Genomic DNA, 18,647 nt, shown 5'->3' on the forward strand with positions numbered 1-18,647 from the left:
GATTTTAACCGCAAATTTTATTCGCAATAAGTCCGTTTGATGGAAACACATCTCCGGTGGGAAAATGCGCATATTTTATGCAGATTTTAAACTTTGCATGAAAATCTGTTGTGTATTGGATGGAAACCTAGCTGTCTGACATAAGAGATTGCTGTTGCGCAAAAATCAACAGAAAAACATTTGCACCGTGTGTATTCTACTAATTCTAACTCAACTTTTTTTAATAATACATTTGCCCATCCCTGTTGTAGGGTAAAGTTGCCCGTGGATACTTATTTTTGTGTCCATTTTACATTTTCCCCACTAATGATTTAGGATTGGAGTAGGGATGGGCATTTGAATTAATTTCAATATTCAAATAATGTCATTCATTTTGGGGAGATATCGAATATTCAAATAAACGTGCCCATCCCTAGATTGGGGGAGGGGAAGCTGATCTTATCTGTATCGATGGGAAAGTTCACCCTGGAGTGTACCAAACACTGCCTAGACATCTACTTACCAAACAAATATAAATGATTCTTCCCCTTCCCTCTGTGTCTGCAGACGAAGCCCAACCCTTCACCCACGCCCCCCCGGCCACCCCCTCCCAGCCCTGCGGTGGTGCTGCAGCACCCAGGCAGCCAGGGTCCCATCTACAACGCCCCCTACCTCTCCTACATCTCCCAGATCCACTCTGTACAGGTAACGCACACACACTTCTGACACTGTGATTGAATTGACTGCACGCTGTGGGACATTCTGTTTTCCCATCAAATACTGCTCCCCTTGTTTGTATGAATGCGAGGCTTTGGGATTATTGGTAATATATACTTGACTATAAACTGTGGTTCGAGCCCCAAATGCTGATCGGCTGACAGCCGTGGTATATCAGACCGTATACTACGGGTATGACAAAACATTAATTTGTAATGCTGTAATGACATTGGTAACCAGTTTATAATCGCAATAAGGCACCTTGGGTGTTTATGATATATGGCCAATATACCACGGCTAAGGGTGGTATCCAGGCACTCCACGTTGAGTCGTGCATAAGAACTGCCCTTAGCCGTGGTATATTGTCCATATACCACACCACCTTATTCCTTATTGCTTAATTATAGTCAATGCTATACTTGAGTTTCACCAGTGGTGATGTAGTGTGTGACTATATACAGTGTCCCGCTATTGTTTGAGCGCATTTTAGGATCTAGTACGAGTTCATGTTAAAATGGCCTAAATCCCAATGCGGAGCTAAATCCCAACACGAAGCTACAAGCCAATGCGGCTTGTAGCTTCGTGTTGACCTCTTGTCTCCTGGCTTCTGTTTCCCTCCAGCCTCCACATATGTACCAGTATACCATGTCTACAGTCTGCCAGGGGAAATACCCCCGAGTCAAAGGTATGCGCGCTCTGCACGCCTCCTCTCCGACTCCCTACCAGTGTGCATGCATTGTTTACACCTTGACATACTCTAGCCTGGTCCCAGATCTGTTTGTGCTGTCTGGCCAACTACTATGGTCAGATATTACAAAGAGGGGCTCCCGAGAGGCGCAGCGGTCTAAGGTAGTCACTGCAGACCCTGGTTTGATCCCGGGCTGTCTCACAACCGGACGTGATCGGGAGTCCCATAGGGTGGCGCACAATTGGCATCGTGTTGTCCGGGTTAGGGGAGGCCGGGGCAGGCCGTCATTGTAAATAAGAATTTGTTCTTAACTGGCTTGCCTAGTTAAATTAAGGTAAAAAAAGAAAAATACATCTGGGACCTAGCTATATATATATATATATCTTACCTTACGAATACTTATTATTACTACTTTGTATTCTAACGTCTTTATCTACTAATGCATGCCAAACTGTTGTAGTTCTATAGTAAAGTTGAATGTCGGGCAAAACTAGTAGTGAATTTATCCTTGTTCCGAAGTTTCAATCGTAAGCATGTGACGTAATTTCACCCTGGGGATCAAATCAGTTCTTTATTGTTCTTTTTAAAGCATGTTCATATCTGCTAGTGCGTCAGAGTTCCCCTCCCTGTCAATGTTGTTATGCAGTCATGTTTTGGTCTCCCCCCAGGCTTAGGGTTGGGGGCCCCCCGCTCGGACCATGGCAACTCTGGCCAGCCGCAAGCCATGCTACAGGCGGCAGGGTCTGCAGCCGGAGCCCCCCTGGTGCCATCGCCCTACCCCCAGCCCTACCTGCAGTACAGCCAGCAGCAGGTCATCCAGGCCATGACGCCTTACCCAGGACAGGTCAGTGTGTGGGAAGGTGTGTGGAGAAGTGGGTGGGAAGGTGGGTGAGTGTGTGTGTGGGTGGGAAGGTGTGTGTTTGTCCGTGTCTATGGCTGTACTGTGGGGGGGGGGGGGGGGGTCGTCAGACTTCAATTTCCTATCCCCAGAGTTTTGAATCGAACTGCCTCCCTTTGCCTTAGTGGTTATCCAGTTTTGGTCATCATAACTGTAGCGGTCAGATACTGAAAACAATGTCTCGTGTCTTTCTCTGTGTGTCTCACCCGCTCTCGCTTCCCCAGCCGATGTACTCCATGCTGCAGGGCGGTGCGAGGATGTTGGGCCAGGGAGGGAGTCACCCCCCAGGTCATGGGCCCTCCAGGGGGCCCCCAGTTCCCCGGCCAAGGTGAGGGGCCTCTGGTGCCACAGCAGGGTATCTATGGTGAGTCCAAAACTGGTTGGATCCTGGATTTAGACTGGATCATTGTTTTTGGGAGGGGGTAGCCTAGTCCAAGATCTGTTTGCTGTTTGTGCTGTATAGCCAAACACATCTTGTACCAGGCTACTGGATCATTGTTTTGGGAAATTTATCATGGAAAGTGTCTTCAGCTCTCTCTTTCTCGCCCCTCTCTAGCCCCCCAGTCGTTCTCCCATCACCAGGGTGCAGTGCACCAGCCCCGGCCCTCCAGCACCCCTACATGTAACCACCCCCCCCCCCAGCAGCACGCCCCCAGCCCTGGACAGGTAAAACCAACACCCCCTCATCACAGCTTTAAATCTCACCATCCTTCTCCGGACCGCATACCAGTTCTAGAACATACCCCTTTTTGTCTTGGCCACGTTTTCTTTTATCGACATACAGTGTTGTTGGGCCTTTTGAAGGGCCATGTTAAAGGTATACTCAGACAGCGATAGGATAAGTGGGCTGACTTTCAATACAAAGCGTGAAGCAAGAGATGAATCTTCTCAACTGTTGTCGTCACACATCTATCACAATCTGCAGTATCTTTGTTTCACACTACTACTCGTGGTCACGTCATATTGCTGAGTCTGAGCTTTTTTTTTCTCTAAGATTATCCTATGCTAATGATTTCCTTCTCCATCTCTGCCCAGTCGGGACCCCAAACCCAGTCTCTATATCACTCCGGGGCGCTCTCAGCCCCCACCCCTTCTAATATGCCCCCGGGACAAACATCGCCCCAGGGCTCGTTCCCCCTTCAGGGCTACAGCCTGCATGGCCACCAGGGAATCCCGCACACGTACCCCGGTCTGGGGCAGATAACACAGGTACATCTACACTGCTGGAGTTACTCTGGTTTCTGTTCATTATGGTACATGTTTTAAAACATTTTGCAACATAACATTTAGATGTGCTTTTCTTATTGGAATAGTCCAGGTAGTCCCTCCATGTTTCAGTATTTGTTTTTCATATAACCTTGGTTATGACTGTAACCAGAGATAATAATGTTGTTGATCTTATCAGGAATTCCTCACTTTTCTGACAGCATCCTTTATTATTTCATAATTCGAATTGGCTAACCCACAAACAGATATCCTTATTTTTCTGTATTGCATATCTATTCGAAGATGTCAAAAATGTATTATGTAATGCCAGATTTGTAAAGTAAACACCTTTTTGGAAGGAGTGAAAAAAAATTACTCAATTCCATCCAAAATGGGTGGCAGTGGTTAAGAGCGTTGGTCCAGTAATCAAAAGGTCGCTGGTTCGAATCCCCGAGCCGACTAGGTAAAACGTTTGTCTCCGTGTCCTCGAGCAAGGCACTCAACCTAAATTGCTTTGGATCAGTCAGATAAATTACTAAAATGAAAAATCATAACTGTCCATCAATTTCTATGCCCAAGCAATAAGGAATTTAGAGTGATTGTAAGAACACAATGTCCTAATGTTTATATTTAGGCAGATCCATGTCTTTTTACATATTGTGTGACACATTTTATGTACGTTTCTGCATATTGTATGTCCCTGGTCCCTCTCCGTAGGCTCACGTCCAAGGGGCCATGCAGGGACCCCACCACCAGGGCCAACTCGGCCACCCGCAGGTAGTGATGCTCCAGGCCCCGCCCCCCCAGCATGGCCTTGGACAAGTCTCCCAGCACCCCCAACACGGCCTCCAGCAAGGGGCCCACCAACACTTCTACATAGGACATCCACAAGGTATGAAGGTTCCCTAAGCTTGTATTAGTGCAGAGAAGGGAATCAGAGTGTTATACTTGGGGGCGCGACATTTCCGTAGTGCAAAAAGACCGGGGTTTGGGAAGTGAAAAAATGCATCCTTTGTTGTTAATTTTCTCTAAAATCTAAAGGCACAACCTGGATTTGATTCAACGTGGGGTAAGAGTAAGCCGGTCCGGCGTCCCTGCAAAATAAATGGTGGGGCTACGCCGTATCCGGTAAAACGTGAGCCGATCACAATTAATACAAAATAACAAGAAAACTAGGCTATTACATCACTATTTTACATAACCGCATGAAATGAGTGAATTAACTTGAAACCGGGTGGTATACACTACAACTTGTGTTGTGGTTCGACGAGAACACTTACATTTTCCCAAGGCAGAGATGAGTGGCCGAGATCGAGACGACGCAGAGGTGAGTGACAGACGTGCGCGGAAAACAGTGGATGCAATTCAATTATACAATCGCTGAATGTCATTACAATAGGCACACAGTACCAGTCAAAAGTTTGGACACACCTACTCATTCAAGGGTTTTTCTTTATAGTGGAGACATCAAAACTATGAAATACCACATATGGAATCATGTAGTAACCAAAAAAAGTGTTCAACAAGTGAAAATATATATTATATTTGAGATTCTTCAAAGTAACCTCAATGACAGCTTTGCACTCTTGACAAACCTAAGCACACAGCCAAGACAATGCAGGAGTAGTTTTGGGACAAGTCTCTGAATGTTCTTTAGTGGCCCAGCCAGTGCAGCGACGTTCCTCATCCAACCTGACAGAGCTTGAGAGGATCTGCAGAGAAGAATGGGAGAAATTCCATAAATTAAGATGTGCCAAGCTTGTAGTGTCATACCCAAGATGACAAGAGACTATAATCACTGCCAACGGTGCTTCATCAAAGTAAAGGGTTTATGTAAATGAGTACTTATGTAAATGAAATATTTCCGGTTCTATTTTTGCTTTGTCATTATTAGGCTGTAACATAGCAAAATGTGGGAGAAGTCAAGGGGTCTGAATACTTCCCGAATGCACAATTATATAACATTGAGGTCCTTGAAAATTACAATTCATTTCTCAAAAAAGTCCCTGATAGTTCTTGAATTTGACTTACCAATGTTAACTTTAGATAAATACTCAACGTTTCATTTAGAAAAGATCTCCATCTAGTCTTTATGAACCCTGCTTAAAGTTAAAGGATATATAGTCCTAGGCCTATGTTGTTGTATAGGTTGAGTTATGGGCTAATTTGAATATATTCACTTTTATATATTCCTCTAAGTACACGTGGAACTGCATGAAAATCCTTTTTTATTTTTGTTTCAAAACATTTTGAAATGTTTATCCTAATGTGACACATTGGCCCCTTTTATTTATAGAAAGATCACATGTAAAATTAATAGGGATTCAATGTGTAATTAAGCGAGCTTGCGTGTCTCGTACCAGTAAGAACTTAAATCTACTTTCACCCCGGATTCAATGTCTTAAGTAGCTGAACATGTCATCAGTATAACCTTGTGAAAGTTAAACTGACACGTCTACATTTGTCAAAAACTATAGCCCTTTTCATTTGACGGGTTTGCACATGCACAGTTCAGAGAGACTCCGTTGGACCCTAGGATGTGTTTTTGTATATGAGTTTAGCTGCCATGACATCACCTACAAGCGTCATCTGGGATTTCTATTGGAGAAGCAGTATCTGGACTTCTGTGCATATATATTGTCTTGTGCAGTCTTGTTGTTGGCTGTGTATATAAAACTTTCCTAAAAACTGTAGTTAAAAATGCTGGTTTCTAATGTGTTTTGTGATGACTGTAGTTGAAAAGTACTTTTGTAATATTTTGTTTACTATTACATCCTCAATAAATATCAAATAGGTGAATGGTGGCCTTTTGAACTGAAACACTACTAATCATCTTATTTTTTCATCCATAGTAATATTGTGTTAATCGATACTCAATTCTTCCTTCTGTTTTTTTCCCCCACAGCGATGCAGGTACAGACGCACCCCTCTCCCTTCCACCCTCCTGGAAACTGAGCTCCTCTGTTCTCCCCTTCCAAAAGAACTGTCCCTCTGGAACGGTCCACCCCCCCTCGCCCTCTGGACATGACCACACCCGACCAAGAAGTGACACAATCACGTGACACAGTGATTGGCTTGCAGGGAGAAGCGGCAAGACCTCATTGGTCAGCTACACTTCTCAGCTTCATCGTTGCTAAAGCCTTGGTTATAGCCCAACTGAGGATGATGATGATGATGATGATAAGCGGCGCCAACAGAAGCCGCACCCAATCCAAACCTTCGTCCCGTTCTCTCTTCCAGCTCCTTCCATTTTAAAGACAAATGACACAACCACATGAGATCATCATAGTGGAGAGAAAAGACATGGACACCAAATGAGCGAAGGACACAACGTTTGACAACATCAAATCGCTTTGAGACTGACTCCTTTAGTTTAAGTTCCTTGATATTGGGCGAATGGACAGAAGAAATACAAACACTTGCTCAGAAATCGTTGAGTGTCGCAAAAAGGAGGAGTGAACGGAACGGCATAAAAGCAGAGATTGGATTTTTACTTTAACCCGGTATCAACCCACCCTTCCCCTTTCCTCTCTCTTATAGCAAATTATGAATAATAATAATAAAAATATGGAAAATACAAAAAAAATAAAGTTTTAAACTTAACTACAGAAACATCTTGTTTGTTGAATGTATAACTTTTTTTATTGGAAAAATTATATTAGTTGTCAAGTCTCATCTCATAATAACCACTATGTTACACCAAAGGGAAACCATTTGTAAGACACATTTAAACAAACAACCAAATGCAGTTCCCACAGTTAAAACCGATTTTTAAGCACGTCATGGGTATCCATTGTACTTTAGTCACTTAAGAGGTTTTTGTTACACTTTTACTGGAGTTTTGTTGGCAGCTTAACAATAAACATTCACACATAAACATGTCTACATATGACGCGTGGTTGCAAAATGACAGTCCAACCCAGAGTTCTTAAATGCTCACAATTTATGTAGTAATGTGTCCAAAAAATGTATAGGGTACCGTGATATAATTTTGCCAATTTTATATTGATACTGTGACTGAGTATTGATTTGCTAGGTAGTTAACGTTAGCTAGTGCTAGTCGGCTGTATTTCTCATCATAGCTTTTTCTCCGTCTTCTTTTTAAATGGCGAGCCAACATGTTTTGAGTACTTATCTACAAAATGTGCTTTCTCGTGGCTCTCTTGTCCCTCTGCAGCAGACATATACAGTGGGGCAAAACATTATATAGTCAGCCACCAATTGTGCAAGTTCTCCCACTTAAAAAGATGAGGCCTGTAATTTTCATCATAGGTACACTTCAACTATGACAGACAAAATGAGGGGGAAAAATCCAGAAAATCACATTGTAGGATTTTTTATGAATTTATTTGCAAATTGTGGTGGGAAATACGTTTTTGGTCACCTACAAACAAGCAAGATTTCTGGCTCTCACAGACCTGTAACTTCTTCTTTAAGAGGCTCCTCTGTCCTCCACTTGTTACCTGTATTAATGGCACCTGTTTGAACTTGTTATCAGTATAAAAGACAACTGTCCACAACCTCAAACAGTCACACTCCAAACTCCACTATGGCCAAGACCAAAGAGCTGTCAAAGGATACCAGAAACAAAATTGTAGACCTGCAACAGGCTGGGAAGACTGTTGCAGGTCTTTAATAGGTAAGCAGCTTGGTTTGAAGAAATCAACTGTGGGAGCAATTATTAGGAAATGGAAGACATACAAGACCACTGATAATCTCCCTCGATCTGGGGCTCCACGCAAGATCTCACCCCGTGGGGTCAAAATGATCACAAGAATGGTGAGCAAAAATCCCAGAACCACACGGGGGACCTAGTGAATGACCTGCAGAGAGCTGGGACCAAAGTAACAAAGCCTACCATCAGTAACACACTACGCCGCCAGTGACTCAAATCCTGCAGTGCCAGACATGTCCCCCTGCTTAAGCCAGTACATGTCCAGGCCCGTCTGAAGTTTGCTAGAGAGCATTTGGATGATCCAGAAGAAGATTGGGAGAATGTCATATGGTCAGATGAAACCAAAATATAACTTTTTGGTAAAAACTCAACTTGTCGTGTTTGGAGGACAAAGAATGCTGAGTTGCATCCAAAGAACGCCATACCTACTGTGAAGCATGGGGGTGGAAACATCATGCTTTGGATCTGTTTTTCTCCAAAGGGACCAGGATGACTGATCCGTGTAAAGGAAAGGATGAATGGGGCCATGTATCGTGAGATTTTGAGTGAAAACCTCCTTCCATCAGCAAGGGCATTGAAGATGAAACGTGGCTTGGTCTTTCAGCATGACAATGATCCCAAACACACCGCCCGGGCAACGAAGGAGTGGCTTCGTAAGAAGCATTTCAAGGTCCTGGAGTGGCCTAGCCAGTCTCCAGATCTCAACCCCATAGAGAATCTTTGGAGGGAGTTGAAAGTCTGTGTTGCCCAGCAACAGCCCCAAAACATCACTGCTCTAGAGGAGATCTGCATGAAGGAATGGGCCAAAATACCAGCAACAGTGTGTGAAAACCTTGTGAAGACTTACAGAAAACGTTTGACTTCTGACACTGCCAACAAAGGGTATATAACAAAGTATTGAGAAACTTGTTATTGACCAAATACTTATTTTCCACCATAATTTGCAAATAAATAAATTAAAAATCCTACAATGTGATTTTCTGGATTTGTTTTTCTCATTTTGTCTGTCATAGTTGAAGTGTACCTATGATGAAAATGATATGCCTCATCTTTTTAAGTGGGAGAACTTGCACAATTGGTGGCTGACTAAATACTTTTTTGCCCCACTGTATAGTGAGCAATATGTTTGGAACATCAAATCGCAATACATATAGAGATCGAAGTATCGTGGTAATATCGTATAGTGAGGTCCCTGGCAATTCCCAGCCCTAATTTAGCCACTTATCTAGCAACAGGTATTGTAAATACAGTGCATTCTGAAAGTGTTCAGACCCCTTCACTTTTTAATTTTTTTTATTATGTTCCAGCATTATTCTAAAATGAATTTAAATCGTTTTATTTCCTCATTCTACACACAATACCCAATAATGATAAAGCAAAAACAGGTTTTTAGAAATGTTTGCAAATGTATTAAAAATAAACAAACATCACATTTAAATAAGTATTCAGACACTTTACTCTGTACTTTGTTGACGCACCTTTGGTAGCGATTACAGCCTCACGTCTTCTGGGATGACGCTACAAGCGTGGCACACCTGTATTTGGAGAGTTTTCCCCCATTCTTCTCTGCAGATCCTCTCAAGGCCTGTCAGGTGCCTTTTTGGCAAACTTCAAGCAGGCCGTCATGTGCTTTTTTACCGAGGGGTGACTTCTGTCCGGCCACTCTACCATAAAGGCCTGACTTGGAGTGCTGCAGTGAGAGTTTTCCTTCTGGAAGGTTCTCCTCTCCCCACAGAGGAACTCTGGAGCTCTGTCAGTGACCAGGTCTTGGTGGTTTCAAACTTTTTCCATTTAAGAATGATGGAGGCCACTATGTTCTTCAGGATCTTCGATGCTACAGAAATTTTTCGACACAATCCTGTCTCGGAGCTCTACGGATAATTCCTTCGACCTCATGGCTTGGTTTTTGCTCTGATATGCACTGTCAACTGTGGGACCTTGTATAGATTGGTGTGTTCCTTTCCCAATTATGTCCAATCTATTGAATTTACCACAGGTGGACTCCAATCAAGTTGTAGAAACATCTCAAGGATGATCGATGAAAACAGGATGCACCTGAGCTCAATTTTGAGTCTCATAGTAAAGGGTCAGAAAAAGTTGATGTTTTTTTTTGTTGCAAACATTTCTAAAAATCTGTTAGCTTTGTCATTATGGGGTATTGTGTGTAGATTAATGAGGAAAATAATACATTTCAGAATAAGGTTGTAACGTAACAAAATGTGGAAAAAAATGTGTCTGAATACTTTCCGAATGCACTGTACTCCCTTAATTTATCATGTATTGTCAATGCTCAAATGGGGGAAGCCTCTTGTATGACTGAATCCTCCTCCTCCTCATTGTACTTGGGTGTAGACTTTGTGTCTCAAATGGAACGCTATTCCCTATATAATGCCCTACTTTTGAACAGAGCCCATAGGGAATAGAGTTCTATTTGGGATGCAGCCCTGCTCTTGATCAGTGGGACGGAACCATTCCCTCCAGGCATCTACGTTGACATGACAGTTTTTCTTTTACACTGTGACAGCGCCACACAGGATCAATTGACTTCCTACCAAGCGTAGTTACTTTTGGGCAAGACCGAGTACAGCGACAATGCATGTGGTTAAGACAGTAAAACATTATTCTCATTCCCTCACTCACAGATTCTCTCACACATTTTCTCTCTTCGTCTCCCCCTCAGTGTTTTATGGATCGTACTTGTCACCTCCTGTGTGTGACAGGGCGTAGAGCTTTTCAGCGCTGCTCTCCAGCCGCTCCTTGTACTCCAGGTGGGTGTAGTTGCCGGGCGGGACGCCCTCCGTGCCATGGAGCAGCCCCCAGCAGCAGCAGGCGATCACCGCCGTACTGTTACCTGGAATTGGGGGAGAAGTAGGTGAATGGGGGAGGGAGATGGATGTAGAAGTGAATATAAAATAGATGAGGGAGGAAGAGGCGGGAGAGGGAGGGAAAGAGAAGGAGGAGGGGAAAGAGGAATCAAGTAGATGGAGGTGGGTGGGTTACTGAGGTGAAGTTATGTGTAAGTGGATTCTAATGCAACCATGTGGCCTGGGGTTGGTCTTGTAGTTTGTGCCACCACTGTCAGTGCTCACAGTTACAAATATGTCCCACTTCCCTTCTGGCACACTCCTATCTCTTATTGACTGGCTAGCCGTCCAATAAACACCTGACAATTGTGAAGGAGTGAAATATGGTTTTCAAAGAAATGTACACCCAATCTTATTTGCTTTTGATTAGTAAGGCGGGATGGTAGAATCTCACAATTGGATTTGCAGGACCTCCTCCAGACAACAAAAAAAAGAAAGCTAAGTAACATTATGCCTTCCCATTGCAGTCGCTGTATTCTTTATATACAGGAGAACTATCGCCTTGTGGCCAGGATAGCAGAGTTGCAAACTTTGCTTCAGGCGCAATCGTTAGGCAAGAGCAAACTAAGTGTAGGAAAGGATGATGCAGCGTCTGTGCCACCAGTAAATACAGGTGGTATTGTTAATCCCTCTGCACCGTCTCAGCCAGATGATTTTCTCATGGCTTCTGGAAAGAAATGCTTTCGGCATGCACAACCTCATTCTGCAGATTTAGAAACTTTTCAACCGGTTTTCCCCACTAAGCAACAAGTCTGATTCAGAGCCTGAGCCATCTCAGGTCTCTCCTCCACCCGTTAAGGGGTCTGAGCCGCCGAAGCCTCCCACCATGATCTCTGACAAATTGAAAACCCAAGTCATTGATGACTCCATTATTATTATTATTATTATTCTAAAATGGATCCGTGCCCCCCCCCCTCAATCTACACACAATAACCCCATAATGACAAAGCAACAATGTTTTTTTATTTTTAGAAATGGATTAAAAATTAAAAACTGAAATATTACATTTACATAAGTATTCAGACGCTTTACTCAGTACTTTGTTGAAGAACCTATGGCAGCAATTACAGCCATCTTTCTTGGGTATGACACTACAAGCTTGGCACACCTTTAATTGGGGAGTTTTGCCCATTCTTCTCTGCAGATCCCCTCACGCTCTGTCAGGTTGGATGGGGAGCGTCGCTGCACAGCTATTTTCAGGTCTCTCCAGAGATGTTCGATCAGGTTCAAGTCCGGGCTATGGCTAGACCACTCAAGGAAATTCAGAGGCTTGACCCGAAGCCATTCCTGCATTGGCTGTGTGCTTAGGGTTGTTGTTCTGTTGGAAGGTGAACCTTCGCCCCAGTCTGAGGTCCTGAGCGTTCCCGGTAGCATGTTTTAATCAAGGATCTCTGTACTTCCCTGAGCTCAATTTCGAGTCTCATAGCAAAGGGTCTGAATACTTATGTAATAAAGGTGTTTCTGTGTTTTATTTTTAATACATTTGCAAAAATGTATTGTGTGTAGATTGATGCGAGAAAAAATATAGAATGTAACAAAATGTGGAAAAGGGGAAGGGGTCTGAACGCGCTGTACACATATCAGAGGAAATTTACTAGATAAAAAAAATTCAAATATATCTAAACATTGTTTGGACAAAATATTATGCGTTGCCTAAGATGCTTTATGGCCCTGGTTTCCTTCCTTCCGTCTTTCATGCCCTCGACATAACGAGCAGCCACATCCTGCAGAAGCTCCTCCCCTTCCTTTCCTGCGAGGGAGTCAAACCAAACCTATTCACAGAGGCAACCCATCGAAACACAACCTCAAACCAAACACCTTTTAGGTAAGTAGACATCTGTAAACAATGAGCAAACCATTTTGATTTTGGCGTCACCGGTGGCGAGCGCTTCTGCAGTGGCCAGGTGCAAGACTGTGTCATCACTGACCGGCCAATCAGGAAGCTGTGCTGTTCTTCAGCCCACCAAGCTCTTGCAACTCCTGAGGAAACAAAGATGTGAGCGTTGCCCAATTCTAAATCAACCCTTTGCCCTAACACCTTGTTACTTCATGTAGAACTGAAAGATTGGATAGGTAGGCATATTAGCAGTGGTATGATAATGGCTCAACCTTTCTCTTTAAAAGGCTAGGTAGGTGGTTACACATTATACCACTTACTACTTAAACATGATCCAATCCTTCCATATGTATACTAGTGCCTGGTGTCTATAGGTCCTGAGGTTCAACTTGGAACCAGTCATATGAATGTGAGTAGTACTGAATGCCATAGAATGATAACCTGAATCCAAACTGTTTCACTTCACAATAAAGTCAAATAGTGCAATGCAGTTGGGATCCAGGCTCCCATCCTCCTGGGGATTTTATAGGGTCATTTCCAGATTGCCCACCTGTTGAATGGCTGGCCCTGAATCGTTATACTCCCACAGCTGGTTGCGGTAGCCCAGGGCATCGCTAACCCCACTCAGCAGCATGGCAGCCTTGTAGTCCTGGAGAGTGGCAGGCCTGGCAGAGGGGATGGGTGTATAAGAGGGACATCAAGTTAATACCATCGGTTGTGGCTCTGAGAAGGTTTATATTGTATAACATTTTATGTAATTTTATTTGAAAGGGTCATTCCTACTGTCCAATGAATTTTCTGTCCACCTGAAATATCACTTATTATTTAGTGTTAAATGTGGATTAAAAAAGGCTTTAATGATGAGGCTACAAAGTGGCGTAGCGGTCTAAGGCACTGCATCTCCGTGCAAGAGGCGACACTACAGTCCCTGGTTCAAATCCAAGCTGAATCACATCCGGCTGTGATTGTGAGTCCCAAAAGACGGCGCACAATTGGCCCAGCATCATCCGGGTTTTCCCCCGGGTAGGCCGTCATTGTGAATAATGTCTCTCTCCACTGGCTTCCAGTTGAAGCTCGCATCCGCTACAAGACCATGGTGCTTGCCTACGGAGCTGTGAGGGGAACGGCACCTCAGTACCTCCAGGCTCTGATCAGGCCCTACACCCAAATAAGGGCACTGCGTTCATCCACCTCTGGCCTGCTCGCCTCCCTACCACTGAGGAAGTACAGTTCCCGCTCAGCTCAGTCAAAACTGTTCGCTGCTCTGGCTCCCCAATGGTGGAACAAACTCCCTCACGACGCCAGGACAGCGGAGTCAATCACCACCTTCCGGAGACACCTGAAACCCCACCTCTTTAAGGAATACCTAGGATAGGATAAAGTAATCCTTCTCACCCCCCCTTAAAATATTTAGATGCACTATTGTAAAGTGGTTGTTCCACTGGATGTCATAAGGTGAATGCACCAATTTGTAAGTCGCTCTGGATAAGAGCGTCTGCTAAATGACTTAAATGTAAATGTAAATGAATAAGAAGTATTTCTTAACTGACTTGCCTAGTTAAATAAAGGTAACATTTTTTTAAAAGATACAGTGCCTTCAGAAAGTATTCACACCCTTTGACTTTTTCCACATTGTGTTACAGCCTTAATTTAAAATGGCCTACACACACTACCCCACAATGTCAAAGTGCAATTATGTTTGTAGAAATTTTTACAAATGAATTACAAATGACAAATTGAAATGTCTTAAGTCAATAACTATTCAACCCATTTGTTATGGCAAGCCTAAATAAGTTTAGGAGTAAAAATTTGCTTAACAAGTTGCATAAGAAATTGTATGGACTCCCTCTATGTGCAATAATAGTGTGTAACATGAGAATGGCTTACCAAGAAAAACATCCAGAAGGAAAACTTCAAGGTAAAAAGGAGTTGGAGCGCTTGACAAAAAAAGGTAGTGATTTATTTTTGTTGACTTTAATCCATTGTACAGGTTGCGAACAGTTGACGGACGTTTCAACATCAAGTTGATGTCTTCCTCAGGTGAATCACATGAGTTTTCACCTCATCTCTGTACCCCACACATACAATTATCTGTAAGGTCCCTCAGTCGAGCAGTGAATTTCAAACAGATTCAACCGCAAAGACCAGGGAGATTTTCCAGTACCTCGCAAAGAAAGTCACCCATTGGTTGATTGGGGGGGGGAAAGGAACATTGAATATCCCTTTGAGCATGGTGAAGTAATTAATTACACTTTGGATTACACTAACGTTCAAAAAGTTGAGGTCACTTAGAAATGTCCTTGTTTTTGAAAGAAAATCACATTTTTTGTCCTTTAAAATAACATCAAATTGATCAGAAATACAGTGTAAACATTGTTAATGTTGTAAATTACTATACTAGTTGGACATTTTTAATGGAATGTCTACATAGGCGTACAAAGGCCAATTATCAGCAACCATCACTCCTGTGTTCCAATGGCATGTTGTGTTAGCTAATTCAAGTTTATCGTTTTAAAAGGCTAATTGATCATTAGAAAACCCTTTTGCGAATGTTAGCACAGCTGAAAACTGTTGTCCTGATTAAAGAAGCAATAAAACTGGCCTTTAGATTAGTTAAGTATCTGGAGCATTAGCATTTGTGGGTTTGATTACAGGCTCAAAATGGCCAGAAACAAATCTCTTTCTTCTGAAACTCTATTCCATGCTGAGAAATTGGCAAGAAACTGAAGATCTTGTACAACGCTGTGTACTACTCCCTTCACAGAACAGTGCAAACTGGCACTAACCAGAATAGAAAGAGTGGGAGGCCCCGGTGCACAATTGACCAAGAGGACAAGTACATTAGAGAGTGTGTAGATTGAACAACAGACAACTCACAAGTCAACTCCGGGATGCTGGCTCATTCCTCTCTCCTGTGTCTGTGTACTTTTGCTCATTTTAATCTTTTATTTTTGTTGGCCAGTCTGAGATATGGCTTTTTCTTTGCAACTCTGCCTAGAAGGCCAGCATCCCAGAGTTGCCTCTTCACTGTTGACATTGAGGACTTGAGGCATCGCCCCAGACTTTTTTTTAGCAGACTTAAATTAGTGTTCAGTTGGCATCTTGAACAGTTACAATGGATAATCAATCATGTAAAAGCAACAGTGGTGCAAAGTATTAAACAATTGATTTCTTAGTGTATATAGGCCTAGATTAATATGTATATTGCTCGCATTTCAACATATCGTGTCACATAACGTCTATTTTTTTTGTACAAGACATGCAGTGATAAAAATAAATATATTATGGTAAATACCCATGTTTGTAGGAAAATAATATTACAATATGCATGATCTAAAATCCATATTACGAGACACCCCACTCACCGCTCCATTGCGACGCGTCTTCCAGAGATCGCGCTTTAGAGGCAGCGACAATCTTACATTTAGACCGCGGCTCCAAACTCCCAAATTGTGTGCAAATAATACATATATTTATAGATGTAGTCTGTGTCCTACTACCTCCGGTTCTTGTTCACTCCTTCACCGTTTTTAAAGACAGAAATCCTATATTGACAAAATATATTAGACGGATAGGCCTAGTAGTCGATTTAACTATTGAATGCTATATGTTATCTGTCTCGGGGACCACGGTCTTTGCAAATGTGTTTCCAGATTTTCAGCAAGAATAAACAGGATCAAGGTTGCCAGGTCTAGCAAAAGTTGTTGTATTCAAAGACTACTGAAAACTTGCACATAACTCCTGAAAACTAGTCTCCATTTTTATTTGCAGCAGCAGCAAGAAAAAGTTAACATATTTATTAATTAAACACTTTTTCCATAACATTAGCGAGTTAATTAAGAAGCAATATCGACATAACTTGAAAAGGCATATAAAGAAATTCGGGTTTCCATCAAAATAATAGCCTAAATTGTGTGCGCTAATGTGACGCAATAAAGGCATTTCAATCTCTGTGAAATAAACATGTCAAACTATTTTCTGGCAATTGTGCCATTATTATGTGTCAGATACTAAGACTAAGTCCTTATAATTTGCATATTTGCGAGATTGACTTGTCATTTCAATAGGCATAGGCTAGCGGTCCGTGAATCCTCCGTTCATTGGTTATTCCATTCAAATCAGGAATTGGAAAAATGGGAAATGGCTCATGTATTGTTTGGTTGCAGATTTTACGAATTAAAATCGGATATCAACTCGTTTTCTTATTTATGGTGTCCAAATGGGGCATCGATTAACAGAAAACAAATACATTCCAAATGTATCCCATTTTTCATTTTGTTCAAACCTGGAAGTACACACCCCCTGATAGAATATTTACTGACATGGTAGGTGTTTGTTTACAGTCTGCGTTGAGCTGCAGTGTCGGCAGGACGATGAAAATAGTAATATTAGTTAAGATAGTGTACTTATCATGTAGTTAGCATGCCAATAGAACGAACTCAACAACAGCTGAAACACGTTGGCTTGCACTACCTACTGACTAACTAGCAGGCTGGCTGGCCAGCCCTACCCAGCTACTGGCTATAGTCATGCTAGCTAGAAGTAACTAGTGGAAGTTAGTCCCTCAACCTGCTACAATATACGCCTTTTTATCGGTGTGGGTATAATTCACAAACCTCATTTCCTACTTACTGAAAGGCAGATGTAGAAAAGGCATGTGTGTGGGTACTAAATTAATTGCTAGAACAATTGGCTTACTTTTCTGAATATATACCTACCACCTTTTAGGGGGACTGATGATCAATGATATGGATTCAGTCTGATATTACTTGATTACTGATTCCCCCACACTCTCCCTCTCGCTCATTCATAGGACCATTCACACAGTCCAGTCACTCAGCCCTATCCAGAAACTCTCAAAGTTTGCATATTTCTCTAACCGTGCTGAGACAATCTGACTCGAGAACAGAATTACACTAGACAACTGGACAGAACATATCAGAATGCTTCCTTACCCGTCTTTCAAGGAAAGCACCTTCTTTACACTTCCTGTTTGGCATATGATGCTCTCAAGGTGTCTCTTTTTCTCATGTGTGGTATTATCTATTGATGACTCCTAGACACTTTCAGATAGTCTCTTAATTGGTGTACATATCAGGCAGTTTACTTGTTACCTGTGTGTTAGAATGCTGTGTCCCTTTCACATAATTTGATGGATCCCTCCACTGCCACATGCTCTCTCTGTCTCCAGGATACATTAGGGGAAATTGCTTTGCTATTCCCACACTGCCAGACAACATCAACATGTTTCCTGTCCATCTAAACTTTGCTAACTCTTGTCCAACTGCTTTTTGATTAAATCTATAATTGTTTACATTTGCTTCGATTGTGTTTTTTTTAACTGAAAGTTTACACTTGCATGGCGATAGATGTTTCAAAAAAAATAAATATATGCCATTTAGCAGACGCTTTTATCCAAAGCGACTTACAGTCATGTGTGCATACATTCTACGTATGGGTGGTCCCGGGGATCGAACCCACTACCCTGGCGTTACAAGTGCCATGCTCTACCAACTGAGCTACAGAAGGACCAAATGGTAGCTTGAAGCATAAAGCCCATTTCCAGTAGTTTTTTTTGGCTCTGATAAAAACAAAGTAAAAAAAAACACCAATTCATGTCCCAATTTCAATAATGTGTACCAATGTGGTATATCTGATATTTTTTGGGATAGTACAGTGTCACCACTATAGGCCATATCAAGATGCATTCTCACAACATTGATATCACTCATAGTAGATATGTGTAGGGTGGTGCATTGCCCTTATCTGTTATGTCTAATACA

At 42.4% G+C, this 18,647-nt stretch overlaps 2 pseudogenes; one reads left to right on the forward strand and one right to left on the reverse strand.

Moving 5' to 3' along the window:
- The window catches only part of LOC124048512, a 54,324-nt pseudogene extending 46,662 nt beyond the window's left edge, over positions 1-7,662 (forward strand).
- Positions 7,663-10,410: 2,748 nt separating this feature from the next.
- On the reverse strand, positions 10,411-16,511 carry LOC124047645 (annotated as a pseudogene).
- Between the last annotated feature and the right edge of the window lie 2,136 nt (positions 16,512-18,647).

This window comes from Oncorhynchus gorbuscha, linkage group LG11, assembly GCF_021184085.1.
Source record: "Oncorhynchus gorbuscha isolate QuinsamMale2020 ecotype Even-year linkage group LG11, OgorEven_v1.0, whole genome shotgun sequence".
In the NCBI taxonomy this organism is placed as follows: Eukaryota; Metazoa; Chordata; class Actinopteri; order Salmoniformes; family Salmonidae; genus Oncorhynchus; species Oncorhynchus gorbuscha.